The sequence below is a fragment of the Dermacentor silvarum genome, chromosome 1 (genome assembly GCF_013339745.2).
Source record: "Dermacentor silvarum isolate Dsil-2018 chromosome 1, BIME_Dsil_1.4, whole genome shotgun sequence".
NCBI lineage: Eukaryota > Metazoa > Arthropoda > Arachnida > Ixodida > Ixodidae > Dermacentor > Dermacentor silvarum.
The window spans coordinates 198,793,144-198,811,430 of record NC_051154.1 but is presented as its reverse complement, the minus strand read 5'-3'; the positions used below and the strand labels follow the sequence as shown (position 1 = coordinate 198,811,430).

The following is an 18,287-nucleotide window of genomic DNA, read 5'->3' as shown; positions in this document are numbered from 1 at the left end:
GCTTCCCAGCATTTACCCGCCATCTTCTTCGTTTGAAAGTCTTTGTCTGGATTGTGACGCGGACCTCAAGTTTCCGCGGATACGCCTATCGGTGTCACCGCCGCGCCAAGTTCCCCGAATATTCCACGCAGGCATCCGCGTGACGTTGATGTCCGTATGCTGCAATGGATGTCGCATTGCACTGCGAATGTCACAGGCTACTGCAACAGGGTTTGCCCTTGCTTCGCACAAACCTCCTGCCTCAGTCTTGCGCCGATACAATCAGCAGATAGAAAATATTATTTTCACCACTACAGCTTTTTACGTTAGAAAAAGTCCAAGAGTTCGTAACTCCAATTGACGTTTAGAACTGCGCCTTTTCGTTTCCTTTATTACCAAGCTTTTCTACTTTTTTATTCGTGGTACACTTCATTCGAATGTTACATGAGCTATACAGATATCTGTAATGTGTATGTATGCCTCTACCAAAATTAGAATCAGCGAAGAAGTCTTTCTCTGTAGTGACAGTTTCCCCCTTTCGCTCGAGTGAAGGTATAGAAAGGCTAATGAGTATACAGAACACAACAAATTATCCATTATCCATATCCAACAAATTATCCAGTACACATGCACGCACACAAACACATACAGACAAGCGCGCGCAAATGCACGAATGCTCACGCTCAGCGTGGTTCTCGTATATTTTGACGGGATTCGCATCAATAAAAAAATTAAGATATAGGCGCCATACTTCATTGCTAGAGTATAATGACACAGATGGTTACACCAATGTTATGACTAGTTGGCCCGAGTGCGTTAAATAAGAGTTGAAAACAACCGGTTTTCGTCTGCATGCGTAATGATGGTACCAATTAAGCGGACATAATTTTTTTAAAAAGAGCTTTTAAGGCTACAGCGTATGTTTTAAGCTCTCGTATACACAGCGCCGTATCCTGATTTACCTATCTATGTGCCGTGCAGTTAAACTTAGCAACTTTTTAAAAATCTAACCTGTACGTGCTTTTTTTCCAATATTTCGACCACTCGCGGTTTATGCATTTGCGGGGGAAAACACTCGGAGTTCGAAGCAGACAGTCGGCGTGTATTCGCGACATCGCCCTATCTAATTACCAATTAGCCATGTGAGCAATCTAGCCTGTTTTGTTGCGCTGCAGCTTTGGGCAGATTGTGTACGCAGCGTTCATTTCGGTGACGAGCGCGTATCAAGGTCGTAATTCACGTTTAAGGGTTTTGTTACGATATCGTAGACGCGTAATTAGCACACCGTCCTCTTTACTGATACCCACGATGAACATTGCTGCGCGGTTGGTGCTTTTGCTTGTGCGATCGCCAGCGGGAGGAGCAATAACATCGACGAGAAATATTCCCAACGTTGTCTTAGTATCAAAATCTCTAGCGGATCGGGTCTCATAGGAAAACGACTTCGGCCTTAATTGCGTGGTTAGTGTCAGTTGAGAAGCTTGCTAGTGAAGCTCAATAATTAACGTTCGCAATTTAGGGCCCCCGTATTGTGATTATTTTGACTTTACATTGTTTCTCCCCTTCGTCATTGGATCGCACGAATCCGCACCCCCGCTGCCATTGGGATCGGCCAATCAGAGGGATCAGGAGAATTTAATTTATTCGGAGGAGGAAAAACTTTTAGAAAATATGGCAGTAGATAAGTGAAGCAATTCGACAGACTAATAATGTATGAATCAGCTCTCCATTTTTTCTTTCCTTCGACTAAAATTTAACAATAACCACCAAGGCAAAATTAAACTAAATTTTGCAAATCCAGCTGCGTGCCTGCGTGCGTGCGTGCGTGCGTGCGTGCGTGCGTGCGTGCGTGCGTGCGTGCGTGCGTGCGTCCACTTTCACTTCTCTTTCAGTGACTAAATCCGCACGATGAAGGCGAACTGCGCAGACAGCGCGCAATGGGGCGACTGTTATCTTGGTTGTCAAGGCGATACCGTATGCAGGGTACTGACGTGACTGCAACTTAAACTTCTACAAATTTCATAGTATTTATTGCGCTAATTGGGTAAGGAATGGCTAGAGGAGTGCACCAATAAGATTAGCGCGCGAGGAGAGGGTAAGGAAGAAGAAAACGTAGAAAGGAGTGCAGAAAGCAAGAAAAAGGAGTGGCAGGGGAATACAGCCAGGTACGAATGAACACCCGAAGTGACTGGCGCACGGCTGGCGCTCAAAAGCCCGTTTGGAAGCGCTGGAGGCGAAGCGTCGGGACCGTGCAAAACGAGACGTCTGAATAATGGTGGTGACGTTTCAATGAGTGCACAACCCAGTATATACTATGAAGCGAGTTATAAGAAAACGTGACGGGATTGGCGATGGGGTCAGGTAGTATGAGCTTGGCATTGCGGTGATGAGTATAGAGGAAATGAGACGGAAGAAAATAAATATAACCAAGATGTATCGGCCCATGAACGGATCATTTCTCAGGAAAAAGCCGATAGAAGCTGTCGCAATTACGAAACGACACATACGCGCTGCGCTGCTGAAACGCCCGAGCGACTTGCTGCGTGTTCGGAAAGCGCTGAGAGTGCGGAAGTGAAGGCACCCATAGGAAACGAGACGGCCGAACAAGGCGCGCCGAGTCATAGTCGGGGCACAGCACATGTGAATGAAACATCACGTATTTGGGTGGCAGTTAAGCAAGGGATGTGCTACAGTTTATGCACTGCCAGTAATATCGGATCATCACATTGTAAGCGCAACATTGATCTTGAACGAGGGTCACAAGAAGAGCCGGGTGTGTTCATCATAGGGGGATTGCAACAGAGCCAATTGTACAGCAATTGTTGGTGAGTTAGATTTTACATTTGAACACCTTTAAACAATCAGTCGACAGCCGTCGATAAGCGTAAATGACATGTGGGTCAAATTTAAAGCTCCGGTGCACAACTAGCTCAATACGTGTCATTGAAAGTAAAAAAAAAACATTAAAGGTGTGCATAAGTATCCCTCGATATCAAAAGGAAATTATTCCGCTCAGGAGAAACCTGTACCGACGCAAAGCAAAACGACGCCGGGACCACAATGAAGCCTTATTGTAAGGAATAGCAGACTTAAGCTCAGAGTTAAAATGCCGTATTAAAAAGAGCCTAAAGTTTAATCTTGCACTGCAGCAAATCATTCGCTACTCACCACAAAAGTTTTCGCGGCACTTTAGAAAGATAAAAATACGATACACGAGCAAAGCACACACGATGGAGTCATCAATGATAAGAAGCAGATTACAAACCAGTTTAATGCGTTTTTCTTGAGCGTGTTCATGAAGCATGACGACAAATGAGTTGAAATTGAATCATTCAGCGCTTCTTCGGATGTGGGTGATGTGGAACTTTCCGAAGAGGGGATATTAGCAGTATTACTGAATTGCAAAACGTCTAGGTCGATGGGTCTAGAGTCTAGACTAAATTCCCAACGCCTTCCTTAGGAGGTATTACCAATGGATGGCTAACTGCTGGTAATATTTGACAAACCACTCTCAACGGGTTGTCTTTCAGAGGACTGGAAGTTGAGTAAAGTAATTCTGATAGCGAAAGGTAATGACGACGTCGAGCAGAGTATTAGAGCACATAGTTTCTAAGCACATAGGAAAATTTCTCTTTTCTCAAAACATTTTCAACAAATATCAACATGGGTTTCTGGAGGGCTTGTCGACAGTGACACAGCTAGTAGAAGCAATTCATTATATTGCCGAAATGCTTGATAGAAAGGGTCAAGAAGAAGGAATGATATACTTTTACTTCAATAAAGCATTACATCAAGTAAGTCACAGGAAGTCAGTCATTAAACTAAGGGAAACCTTAGAAAAAAAGTGACGTTGTTTAGTGGACAGAGTCATTTCTAAATAACCGCTGGCAGTATGCCCGTAATGATGAAAACGGGTCTGAGACCTGTGATGTTGAATCAGACGTTCCGTAATGCTACCTGTCGGGCTTTGTCGTTTTAAATCTACGTTAATTATCTGATAACTCAATGTCCTCGTCAAGCTATATTATTCGCAGAAGGTTGTGTTCTGTAAATTGAGGTTAAATCTAATGCGGACCAAACTAAATTAAATAAGTATTTGATTACAATTAACGAATAGTGTAATAAATGGGCGATGTCACTGAATGCGCAAAAAACTGTATGCATGATCATAACTCACATAACTTACATACGCCGGCCTCTAGACTTCAATGACGCATTGCTAGGCAACTCTTTAACAAAAGTGGTGGAGTATAAGTATCTGGGCGTTGCCCCAACTTTCCACTTAAAGTGTAATCAGCACATTGGCAGTACTTTTCACAAAACGAATAAAAGATTAGGATCCATCCACCGCACTCTCAAACTCGCTCGTACCGAAACCAAGTTAATCGCCTAAAAAAGGATAAGGCGTCCTATATTAGAATATGTATGCGAAGCTTGGGATCCATATGCCAATAACCATGAACTCGAATTAGAAAGTGTACAGCGTCGAGCACCGCATTCCATTTATTCTCGTTACAGGAGGTTAGATATTCTGTTTCGCCCATTGTGAAAAAGCCGGCTTATCGCTTACTCCTACTTCGAAGAAAGCACAAGAGTCTAAACAATTTTTTCGCAGTATCATGGACAACTTGGTCTTGGTTAACGAGAATCCGTATGTAAATGAAACTACGTCTAGGATAAAACGGAATAACCATAGCATAGCAGACATGTCACTGAATTAAGACCGCATAAAGACTGCTATACACATTCATTTTCTCTGCGCGCATATATATATATATATATATATATATATATATATATATACAAACTTTAATGATATGCTGGAGATGTAAGCCTGGCTGATCGCGAGCAGCAAGGGAACGAAACCAATTCCCTCACTGTGTTGTCGGTGAAGTTAGCCGATAGGAGTTCGCGTCTATGTTTTGAAAATTTTGTTGAGAGTGTAAAAGTGGAATTCTAGAGTCCATTTACTACGACTGCAATTGTCTTGTCTAGTGATTGTACTTGTGCTTGTTCCGACGCACAGTATGACTGAATGTATAGAATGCTTTTTTTTTTCTTTTTAACCAGTGTACATACCATGTGATTTTTGTCCTATTTCTATCTTGACTCTGTAAGGGATCGATGTATCATGAATAGACAAATAAATGAATGAATAAATAAAAATTGGTGGTCGCTCACTACGGTGCTTAAGAATGAACCACGATGAATAGAAATCTCGCCTTGGTAGACGCCTATCTCTCGGTCATCTGTAACATGACAAGTTCCTCATGATAAAATGAAACATATCCTCTAGCGCCTTTCTTCAAATGTTAATACCAAGAATTCTTTGCGAACTTCAGGCACGATGAGTGTATCTAGACTCCTACGCCGCCGCGGTGCTGGCGACACCTTTAACCTGCATGCGAAGTTTTTATTTTATTCCTTTTGCTTTTTTTCGCTGAAGCCCGGTTTGAAACAGGACGCATTTTTATCCTGTAGTTGGCATCATTCCTGCCGCCAAGTAAGTCTTATCGTGCGGAAAGCTATGGCTCCTTCGTAGCCGGAATTAGCGCACATTTCGTGGTTGCGCTTAGCGCTGCACTTAATTTGTATTTCTGTTTATTCTTATGTTTATTTTTTTGCTGTATGCAACAAAAAACAAAAAAAATAAAAGAAAAACAAATTAGGTGCAGTCACGAATTAAGTGTCGAGTTACGAAGCGCGCACGCTTCGCAAATTGGCAGCCAAATTCTATGTGCACGAGCCTCCCAACATGGCTGCTTCAACTCCCCCTTATTATTTTTTTTCTGATGAATAACTGCACGTATTTTAATACCCAAGTTCGAGAATATTGCATAAGAAAGTATTCCCGGCTCATATTAACAAAAATATATTACGCTAGAATTGATACTTGACTCAAAGCGCTAAAAACGAGGACACAGGAAGGAAGACCAGCCAGGTAGCGCACGTCCTGTCTGGTCTTCCTTTTCGTGTCCTCGTTTCTTGCGCTTTGAGTCAAGTATGAATTATTAACTAGCCCAAACTTCAGTTCTTGGTGCCTAGAATTGTTCGCGATGACTTATCGCAACCAATCCTGCACTTAGGAATGAAAAGCTTTGTGAATTCGGCTCCTCGTTTTCCTTGCAATTACTATTGCCAGCTTAAAGCCGTTGTTAATTGCTTCGCTGCGATAGAATTGTGCGTACGGCCAACCAAATCCTTCAAAGGAACTGTTCTCCGTCAAGAACTTGCGTTTTTCTCGATCTAAGACGACAAGTAGAGAAAGGCCTAATAAATGCGGGCCGAATTCACAAAGCCTTCGTAAGTATTGTTTGCCATTGGCCGAAGGCCTTGGCTAATATTATGTCCGACGTCCAGTTTGGCTGATTAATCTGATTTAGCGTGGAAGCTTGGGCGTGTTGGTGATGAAACTCAGCGCTGTGTGCGTGTCGCACTCTCGTGTCCGTGTCTTTTTTGCGCTGTGTTTTTGCCAATGATTAATCTGCTCTTACAAACAATTCTAGAGTACGAAGGTATTTTGTGTCAATAAATAAACAAATCATTCAATCAATCAATCAATGGTCAAACAATCAATCGAAGGAACTTTTATATCTCCATGAGACATGTGGGGGTCCGACCCCCTACAGAGTTGGAAAGAGGGGCCCGTATTTCGTACCTCCCCCCCCCCCTTTTTTTTTTGGCATTCTTTTTATATGCGCTGTGATCATTAACTCGCACGAACTATAGTTGAGATGGACCACTCGGCGAGACGGGTGAATCATAAGAAGTGACTATAGAGTCTCCAGAAAAGGATCCTAACAAAATATAGCCTCCAAAATTGATGTTCGCGCAGGAATAGCTCTTCGGTACCGAATAATTCTGGGCTCAACATTTTCTACACTTCTGGGATGGAAAGAAGGACAGACAGTGAAAGAGCGTATAAGGGACGGTTGGTGCTGCCCACTGGGAGCGTGTGAGCTTAGCCCCGAAAATTCCCAGACGACGCGACTTGCCCCTCGCCAAAGGTGCCCTCGCCGCTGTGTACAAGGCGCGGGGCCCGCTTATATATTTAGGGGTGCCCGGAATAGTGCGCGTCTCCTCGCGAAGCCCACGAACGGGCTCCCGCGAGCAAGCCGCCCGCAGAAGCTCCGAGAACGTCTCGGGGACGACGCTTCTCTTCTTGCGCGCCTACATAATGCATCGATTTCTTCGGGCCACGCCGTTTTATGTACGCCGTCACCACACGGCTGCCGGCACATAGACGATGGGACACGAGTGTCGGCGGGAACGATTAGCGCGGAGCACTTAAAACAACAACGAAAAGAGTAAGTAAAAAAAAAAGCAGGAAGCAAACCACTTTATAAAGAGAGAAAAACTGGGGCGAGGTGGGGGCCACCGTCGCCGTCGCACTTAAGGACCCTTTCGTCGTGGAAATCAAAGCGCAACGATGAGCGTCACTTTAATCAGTCCTCACTGCGCTGCAAACCGGGGTCCTTTTTTTTTTTGTAAGCGATTTGTTTTTCTTTCATCGGTCGGCCGCTTTCGCTAATAATGTCCAACACCATGCACGATTGGTTGGCAGATGCTCTTACGAACAATGCTAGCGGAAGAACCCTTCGTTCTTTTTCGTTTTTTTTTGTGTGTGCTTGTGTCAAGACAAGCCAAAACAAGACAAATCAAGACAGAGCAACTGCATACGTTCCCGGCGCGGCAGTCGCCGTCTTTTTACACGGCCTTGCTATAAGAAAAAATAAAAAATAATAATAAATCTACGGTGTGACGTGCTAAAACCACAATATGATTATGAGGCACGCCATAGTGGGGGGGCTCCGGATTAACTTTTACCACCTGGAGACGTTTAACGTGATTGATAAAGCACACGAGCGTATTTGCATTTCGCCCTCGGAAATGCTGCCGCTGTGACCGCGGTAGCATAGTAACTATATGGAGTGGTGCTGCTGGGAGCTCGAGGTCGCGGCTTGGATCCCGGCCGCGGCAGCCGCATTTCGATGGGGGCGAATTGCAAAAGCGCTCGTATGCTCAGATTTACGTGCACATTAAGAAAACCCAAGCGGTCAAAATTATTCCGGAGTCTCCCACTATGACATGCCACATGGTCTCGTGGTGATTTTGGCATGTAAGGCCCTTAGATTCATTTTGAGTTTTTAAATTTAACAACTCTGCCCCCTGTATCGGCTCGATTATCCTGCCGTCGAAGCTTTGCGAACGACGATTCATCAACCAATTGGAAAACATGCACTTCTTTCCAAGACAGACGCTGTAACTGGCCGTTCGTTCACGCTAAGGAATTGCACCTGCTGCGGCGTGCAAAGCATGTAAACCGCAAAGAGCATTGTCAATTAATCAACATTCGTATTCCAGTATAGCGTTCGAGAGAGAGCTACTTCTTTAATATTCGTAATTCTTGAATAGGAGATGAACCGAAAGGCGCGAAAAAAAATTAAAATTGAACAAGCAAAGTTTGCTCAGCTTCCCAGGAGAACGCAACTCTGCAGCGTTCTCAGTTGCGCAACAGCATCGGGCGTCGTTTGGCTGGCCGTAAGTATACAGTGGAGGCCCGTGCCTAGCACGCGTAATCGTGCGAACAAAAGCGCCTATTGGCGCCGCGGGCTTCATTAAATGTGGCCGCGCTGCCGCATCGTGCATGGCAATGCGCGCGTCGCCCGCCCGCCTAATTAGCAATAATTGCGGCGACCCTGAAACTTTTCTCATGTTACGCATTAGAGCGCGCTTTCAAGCGCGGACGCACTGACTTACGACGGTCAGGCACGATTCTCGCGGACGGACGACACCCGACCCCCACGGAGCTCGCAGGGAAGACGCGAGGAATCGTGATTGCCGGGACATTCCGCGGAGGCCCGGCTACACTCGCGCACGGAAACCAATACGGCGGGAAATTTCCATAGCACTCGCACGTGCTATGTATACAGCGATGCTGCCAATTATCAAAATTCACCTGCTTTTGGGCTGAACAAAAAACGCCGCATATACGTGTAGTAGCGCCTTGGAATGTTTTGCTCGAAGAAATCTTGCTCGTTGCTTCGATGTTCGAAGGAATCTTGAAGACGATGACGAACCGGCACCAACGCGTGTAACTCCAACCTCCCCCCACCGGCCTTTTTCGAAGCTTTTCTTCTTGTATTTTGTTTTAACTTCGACATTAGAGTGGCACAACGCACGCCATAAAAAACAACACTCGGAAGATTAGCTCGGTTCGCGCGTTTTATTCCCAGCAATTCAAGAAAATGACGCGTTTCTGATGACGACCTTTCTTCTGCACATTGCCCAATTGTTAACCGCGCATCAGGGGTGGGGTGGCGGGGCGAGGGGGCTGTCTTCTGCGCTAACTGTGCGCACTGCCATTTCGAGGCGTCCGTGAGTAGATTGCGCCTCATTACGGCGCTCTCGCTAAGCCTCGTGAGAAATGGCGACCTCGAATACGGCCGGAGCTCGCCCTTGGGGGACGCTGCCGTAAGTATATGTATACGTATAACCCACGAAGGAAAATGAAGCACACAACGTGCATATACAGCGTCGAAGGTATACTGCCAGGAGGGGCCATAAGCTTGCGCAGGAAGTACTAAGGATTTGAGCTTTTCAGCATGACGTTGCGGCCTTACGCTATAGCGTTACAACCCTTCCAAGTTCTAAGTATACGCATGCGCATCACAATATAAAGCAAGTGCGCAAGTACACTGGCACAAGGGCAATTGTACACCAGTAACGGGGCCAACGCTTTACGCTTCAAACGCTCTGCTCGTCCAGCAGCGCGGGTCCCCATGCGTGTACCTCTGAGAACGATATACTTGAACGCGATGAATGAAAGAGAGGTAAAAGTAGCTAATAGTGCTTGTCCGACATGGAATTAAACTAAATACGATTTTGCAAGAAGTGATGCAACGTCGCTTGGTCGGTATGCTTGCGGACAAACTGTATTCTATGTGCCTGTTAGTACAAACATGGTTAGTACAAACCAAAGTATCCAGAACTTTGACAATCCCCTTCTTCTGCTTCGAACAAAAATATTTACAACGCAGCTCTTGGAAACATAGGCACTGCTAATCATTGTGGATGGCGAGGTAATTCCCGACAGGAGAGTTTGTCATTTTTTTTTATTTTACCCACACAAAATGTTGTGGCAGCGCCACCGCCATGTTCGTGACATCACGCTCTGCAGCGTGCATATAATATGCGTATACTATCCCGCTCAGTGTGAGCTACAACGCGCGACCGCTTTGACACGCGCTTTCGCGTTGTAGCTCATACTGAGCGCGATGGTTACGTAAGGAGGCTTCCTATACAGAGTTACACTATCGTCACCGAATACGGTTAAACCGCCGCATCATAAATTCCCACTTCAAACGGCGAGGAGGATCGGCAATGTGCTGTTGCACTAGTATATGTCTCATCTTGACGCAACCGCCTGTAACAAGTGAAGGATGTGTGCTTTAACAGCCTATAGCTCCTTCAATATGGCCGTGTCCATAGACCAAAATCGAAACGTTGTGCGGAGGCGAGGCTAACTTCATACGCCTCAGCTTTGCCAGCCGCCGCCGAAGTCTAAATTATGCTCAACGTCAGTCGGGTAGTTGGTAGCTATTGACGCTTATCACAGTAATAATACACCCTGACAATAACTAATTTTCGTGCTTGCTGTACCAACCCGTCACCCGCAGTCACTCTCGTCTTGTTCTGATAAAATTTATATTTAAGTTCAACATCTAAAAAAAAAAATTGCAGTTCACAGCGTCGCGCTCAAGTGAGAGAAAAGAAAGTTTTTCCTCCAGTTCCAAGTTTTTCTGCTGGTCATAGTTCTCTAAGTAAAACAGTTGCTTAGCCACTAGATGATTTTTTTTTCTTCTCGTAATTAACGCAGTTTACCGCATGCAACGACACACATTTCGTGCCGTTCTGTACGCGTCGGCGTCGAAGACGGCTCTGATGAACTCTGGTATGGGGCGAAAAACACCGCGGCGGTGTTCAGGTGATATTCTGGGTTGTTTATCGCTGTTTCTGCGCATCCTCGCCGTTCGCTTCTCCCTCGACTTTCTCTTCCAACTTCTCTCCTATTTCTTTTTTTTTTTCTTTTTTCGGCTGACATTGTTTACCTTTCCTCGGCTTGGAGACAAATATTCTCGTTTATTGAGACTCGCTGAAAACCCACCACGTCTGTTTGATCCAAACGTGAGGTCTACATTGATATATTGCGAGCTGGCTGCCGGTGGCGCATGCGCTCCGACGTCGCGACATGCGACCCGGCGGAGGGGAGGTCTGCTTGCGTGCGTTTTTGTGTGTGTGTGTGTGTGTGTGTTTTTTCTGTTCGCTGAGGCAGCAAACAGAAGAGAAGCGCGCGTTGAAGGGTCGCACCAGTCGCGGGAGGCCCGCCCGAAAATAAACAGCGAAGCGCGCGGCCCGCGCCCTCTTGGCGTTTCTGCGACGTGCCCTTTGGCACTGCCGCAGCTGCAGCAGCAACTCCGTAGCGGACCCCCGTGCGCGGAGTCCGGCGGGATCGGCGATGCGCGCTTGTTGTATTCCAGAGATTCCCATCTTGGCTCACGGCGGCCGTCGGCGCCACAGCGCTGACAGTTGGCCTTTGCCGTCTCGCGCAACCCACATATACCGCAGAGAGCCGTAAGCGAGAGGCGTATAGAAGAAATTCGCTTGGCAGTTTCATTTGCAACGTCGCGCTCACTTTGGCCGGAGCTAATGCGCGATGAATAACGAAATAGGGAAGGCGTTTCTCCGTTTTCCAACAGCAGCGAACCCCATGTCGAAACTGCGCTGCCGCGTGTGCCAGCGTACGCAAACGATTCCGCGAACTTCGCCCACACCGGGGAAACGCGCGCACGGCCGATTGAGCAATGTGCAGTTCTGTAACCCCCCCCCCCCCTCTCCCATTCAGCAATACTCCGAAATAGATGGATTGCAATATATTTGACAGCACGCATCACGTAACGGTCGAGTGTGGAGGTAATTCGCTTCGCCTCCGTGCATAACTTGGTTCCTTATTCTTCCTTCTTTAAAAGCATGCTTCTGGAAGACGACGTCAGAACCTGACGACGTGAGTGAAGCGTCGTTCGACATGCGCGGTTTGTTTCCACCCTTCCCTCGTGAAAACTTATTTCCTATTCTGCCGCTATACTTTTCATTTCTCGTCGGTATCAGATATCCGGAAGGCGCGTCTGTGATGCGCACGTGCACAAAAGAGACGGGGTCAGTTTGTGCGCAGCTCTATTCTCCTCTTGCCAAGCAAAGCCTGAGTACGAAGAGCAATATCTTTTTTTTTTCGCTGACTGGCATCAGTGCCTCATGGCGACGCTGCGAACACTCGCAATTCGTATATGCTGCTGAGAGCCTATACGTTCTCGACGTCGGGCACACGATTCGCAATTTGAATGCAAGTGGCACACACGTGCGGGCGTATCTTTGCTTCTTCTCGTCGTGTGCATTCTTCCATCACAAGCTTTATTGCTTTCCGGCGTCATCTTCATTTCTAGTCGGCTTTTCCTGCAAAGCTCTTTCCTTCGCGTGGTTTTCGAACGTCTCACCACGCTTCTGTGTACATGAGTACCTTCGTTGACGTGCAGTGGCCGCGGCGTACGTGCGGTCTCCCTTTTCCGCGCCACTTAGAACCGGTTTCAATGATGCTCTCACTCCAAGCGATTGAGTGAAAGCGGAGGTTTTAAGCAAGCGCGCTATTTATTTTCCTCCGCCTTTGTGACTCACTGAGCCGATGGAATTTCCTATCGGCGTCTTCTTTGCTTCAGCCGCTTAAAAAACCACCTGGATACGCAGGATGCTGCGTCACAGTGGTGTCCAACCTGTCCGATCAAAAAAAAAAAAAAAAAGTCTCAAGCCGGCATAAAAGCACCATACGGGGCTCCCATGTCAGCAGAAATGATAAAGTATTATCTAATAGCCAAAAATTTATCCCGGTGATGTTTATTTTTATTATTTTTTGTGCTGAACATGCACAGAATAGACTAGTGCAAATATTTTTGTTTCCAGGAAATAAGCTTTCTGAAAATACTAAACCTAGCGCTGGCAAAAGATAGGAAAAGTGGAGAAAGTAGTCTTAAAATTTGCTATGAAGCCTGTAGTCTTCCGAGAAAAAAAATGCGTCTTCTTAGTTTTCAGAGTGTGATGCACTCTCATCTAATGAAGCCCTGTCAACGCAGAGGTGATTCGAGTGAAAGAGGACCTCGCTCCAACGTACAATAAGCTTAGCCTCGACGGGGATCGCGCCCCACTTTCTTTCTCTCTTTTTCAACTGTCATCAACATATAACCGAGTTTCGTATTTCACGTCACAGATATGCCCCGATAGATGTTGTACAAGCAGTAAGCAACTCCTCTTCCTCCAACAGTTGCTACTTTTCTCACTGTTATTTCTAAAGTGACAGGGGATGAAAGCTCAATTCGAGTGCATAAGCCACTGCAGTGTTTAGAAAGGAATAGATCCGCGAATTAGATACAAAAGCGGGACCTTGGTTTTACGGTAGTAATTATAAATCTGTAAACGTTTGTTATAGGCTCACTAGACGCCAGCTTCCCCCCGTCCCCGTAAAGCTGAAAGGAATTCGGCGTCAGGCGTGTGAACAAGTTTCAAGTTGCGTTCGTGACTCGGTGTTGGGTATTACCTAAACCACGACACTTGCTACAGTACTGAGGCTTCAGCTAACTGGTACATACTTATAGTATAAGCAATGGCACGGAAAAAACGAGGACCTGAAGAGACACAACACGTACACCAACAGCGCCAACCCCCAACTGAATTTACCCATTCAGTTTGCCAACATCAAAAGCACGAACTTCCAACTAATAAACTTAGTTGGAAGTAGGTGCTTGTGGTTTACATTTTGTGTGCCGTCGCGTCCTCGCTATTTCGGCGCCATTTCGTCTATTATAACTAAGACACTTTATTATTACACGATGACTCCCATGTCGAAGATCTCTGTAATACATCTTTCTTTCTTTCTTTTTATTGTTGTGACCTCTCTTTTCTGAAGAACAGAGAGAAATGGCGTAGCCGAGCCATGTTCTACCTCGGTCTCTTTGAGGTAAAACACATAACAGAAACGATACAATCATTCACCTGAAGAGACCGCCAACTAAGTTTGACCTTGTATAAAACTGCGTCTTCTTAGTTACACAACAGCGAAATGGCTTTACTGCCAGGTAGAAACTGAGTGACCTGCACTCTGATTTTAATCCAGGTACAAATTACGATTTACTACCTTTGTTTCCTTACGCGAAACAAAATACTACAACAGGTTAGATGCTGTAAAACTGTGGGTCGTTAATATGCAGTTAAAAGGTTAAAAGGGGCGGGACAGTCCAGAAAACAGTGACCTAAGAAGCTGATGGTGGTGGCGGTCGTTGTGGTGGTGGTGAAGTTGCTACAGGCGGGGTGTGCGTGGCGGACCTGGCCACAAATTTCTCCCCTTGAAGGTCTCTTTCTGCGCAAAATGTCACCATGCTGAACCAGCCATCAACTTTCTGTGAACTCAATGTCACTCGGTATATTGGAGGTGGTTCAATAGGTATTGTTTACGCTACGTTATCGAGTTTTCATCTGGCTAGGTTGTTACAATAAGAAAAAAAATCAGTGACACTCATCCAATCAGCATTCGCCATGAGAACTGGCGCAAAAAAAAAAAATTAAAGGATCCGCAGAATGCAACACGCTCGTTAAAGACAGTGTCACATGTAAACGAAGGTCCGCGCGTTAGAGGCCTTCCTGCAGTAAAATGCTTCCTGTAGTAATGTACATTGGCAAGTACTTCAATTGAGATAGGACATTCATCATTCAACATGTTGTCACCAAATGTAACCAAAACAAAGATGCTACACTCAGGACAGGGCTGCCTATAGTTCGCTCATACAGAACTGCCGCAATGCTGATACCGCATAGAGAACGCCTGAATATGAATGAATAACAAACGTCTGTATATTCAGAGCTCATTCCTGACTAGTTAATCTCATATGCGTCTGTGCGTCCGCGCGCGCGCGCGCGCGCGTGTGTGTGTGTATGTGTGCGTGCGTGTGTGTGTGTGCGTGCGTGTGTGTGTGTGTGTGTGCGTGCGTGTGTGCGTGCGTGTGTGCGTGCGTGTGTGTGCGTGCGTGTGTGTGCGTGTGTGCGTGTGTGCGCGTGTGTCTGTGCGGCTGTGCGGCTGTGCGCGCGCGCGCGCGCGCGCGTGTGGGTGTGTGTGTGTGTGTGTGTGTGTGTGTGTGTGTGTGTGTGTGTGTGTGTGTGTGTGTGTGTGTGTGTGTGTGTGTGTGTGTGTGTGTGTGTGTGTGTGTGTGTGTGTGTGTGTGTGTGTGTGTGTGTGTGTGTATGTGTGTGTTTAGCGTTTGTAAGATTAGCAAATACATAGGCGCCTTATAACGCTGCTTTCATAGACAAGTTTACCTGCTGCCGATACGTTTTTATTGTTCGCATAGTAGTTGGCTTTCTTTCTATATTCTTATTTTTTTTTTCAGATAAGAATGGCACAATACCAACCGTACTCACACATAGTAGATGTATGCCCAGAAAAACCCGAACGAAAGGAGCAGCACTGCACTACGGCAGTGCCGTGCGTATAGTATATACTCCCACATTCTGTGTTACGCCCTATGCAGGAAGTTTGGTCGCATTGTCCTTTCCGTATACCTCGTTGTCCGCTGGCAGCAGCGGACCCCATAGCGACGAAGCTCTTCGATAAAAATATATTCGGGGACACGAAAGAAAGATTGTTCTGCTCTCTGATGTTGCAAGTACCGTAGATAACGCGAACGCGGAACCAATGTCGCTTATTGCGCAGTTCTGCAGGCGCGGTAGACTCTTAGTGCACACCGTGCAGTCCTATAAAGCTCCAAGCAAGACGAATCGTTTATACAGAAACACAGCGCGATACTCCAACACTGAAGAGCCGCGGGTCATCGAAGGGAGATAGTGCAGTAGCGCCGAATTCACGGAAAGTACATTTGAAACTATAGTATGCAGCAATCTTTTTTTTTTCTACACTCTAAATTGATTTTTATTTTAGCGTGCGCCAAAACTTTCTATTGTTCCTCAAGCGAAGCAATTCTGTACGTTATCCTTTTGTTCAGTCATCTGCCGGTTTGTCTCCAAAGCAAGCACAAGCAACTTTTATGTATTTTATGTATGTAGCACAGAATGCTTGATGTATCCAAATTGGTAAACGTCAGCTTTCAGCGAATGATAGAGGCACCGACGTTTGTTCACTGACGATTCGCCTTGAGTGTTAACGCTCTTTCTCGAGAATGTGGAAGTTTACGTTCAAATACCCAGCAAGTGGGCTCCGTCCACATGACGCCTCCTCAAAGAGCAGACACAGGACGCACATATTTTCACTGCCATCTGACAACCATAACTCAAGATAGTCTAGTATAGTAATCAATGTCTCACAAACGCCAACAACGAAAAATTCACTGCAGCCTTTATATTCAGGTGGTACTAAATTATGGTCAGCTGCGGAAGTAATTATAGACATGCTGCGTTTCTCCGCAAAAGCTATACGCCTCCTCTTAAAGCCTCTATAAGTACAGGGCTGGCGCCTTCGTGGATCCACGACGCATTTCAGCGCTCTCAACCATCAGATGTACCTGAGCTGTTATTTGCTACCGATATATATGCGTGAAGCTAATCGTATTGGCATGGAGATGGAACTCGGAAACCAGGCCAAAGGGCACCCAGACATCTTCGGGCACTCTAATCTATGTTTCCTTATCAGTGTTTCGAACTCTTATACAACGTGCACTTGTCAGCTGCCCTAGAACAAAATACCATTCCCCAGATAGAAGTGGCCCGCTTCTATCCTTCCCCACCATTCCACGCCACCTCCACGGCGTATCCGTATCTCGGCTATTTAATTGTTCTCCGAGTATTGTGTTCTTATCGCAAGGCGGATTCACTCTGACATTACGCATTATTTTCGAGCGCTCGGTCGTTCCTCGCACGCGAACATGAACTATTTGACATTGAGTTGACCGATCATGAAATATATAGCTTAGATAGTTGTGCAACCCGCAGTTCAAATAAATATCCCTGCTTGAAATGTATGCCGACAAGGACTGCAATCCCGTACGTTGACAGTGTTGTCTTTCAAAGCTGCGGCTGCGAATATCTGCTCATTCGGTGAAAAACTAAATACCAGGTACCAGAGCGGAGTAAGATGATGTGCACACCGTAGATAATTAAGCAAACTTTTTGGCCTCAGACCTAGCAGCGGCGCATGGATCTCGACCTGAAGGAATTCTCGCATCTGGTAGCTCAAATTCCCATTCGAGTGTAAAACATCAAATTTGAACTCTAGCCATCCTTCCCACATTACCAAACCATCTTGTAAACTTGCTGAGCGTTACCAGTCTAACAATTCCAACAAAATACAATACGTCGCCGCATCTAATACTGCGACTTGGCCCATGCGGGTCAACTACGGAGCTGAGCGCCGGTGCACGTTACACACGAGCTATATTTACGCAGCTCAGGCGAAACATTTGGCACGCGGCAACCATCCCACTGCTGAGTTTGTTCTGTTTCAGAGGCTCGCGAACTTAAAGAATTGATATTTCAGTGTTTTTGGAATTATATGTCAGCGTGCGTTCGATTGGAAGCGAACTGGAGGAGACCAGAAAGGGGAAGTAAAAAATGAGGGAAAGATGTTGGGTTTTCATTGCCCAAAACGCCGCTATTCAACGGCCATAAATTACCCGAGAGGTGACATAGAAGGCTTCCTCTGGCAGCATGCCAGGAAACTGGATCGGAAAGAATTTTACAGGATCGCTCCATGGGTATAAGACTAGAGGAGACAGTTTCTGAAGTCCTTGCACTTTCACCCTTCATTATTTAGAGAAAAAGAACATCTGCGTCTTTCTAGTTGGAATCTTTGGTCATTAAAGGACAGATTTTAACACTCAACTACTCAACTGTTTTTCTCGCGAGATAGGATATAAAATAAAGTCAGTTGGCAAAATAGTTTCCGATTTGTGATACGAGTATGACAACGACCGAAGACCGCCAGCAAAAATGCACTCATTTCCCACTTAACGAATTCGCACGTTATTTTTACCCTAAGGTGTGGTTCAAGCGAAACATGACACGAAACGTGAATTTACATCACTGTCGCGCACGGAGCTCAAATGTCAGACGCGTCATTTGAGCTCGTGTTGCGACGCACCCAAGAGGCATATGCAACCAGACGCTCCGTCATCTCTCCTTCTTTCTTTTTTTTTTTTTTTCCTCGCTCTCTTAAACGCGGAGATGGTACACGCGTCCTCTGAGAAATTGCACAAGGGCGT

General features: G+C 46.0%; 1 protein-coding gene across 4 annotated transcripts in view; it reads right to left on the bottom strand.

Annotated features, from left to right (window-relative positions):
• The window catches only part of LOC119436633 (PDZ and LIM domain protein Zasp-like), a 101,009-nt gene that overhangs the window by 81,775 nt on the left and 947 nt on the right, over nucleotides 1-18,287 (bottom strand). The window lies entirely within an intron of this gene.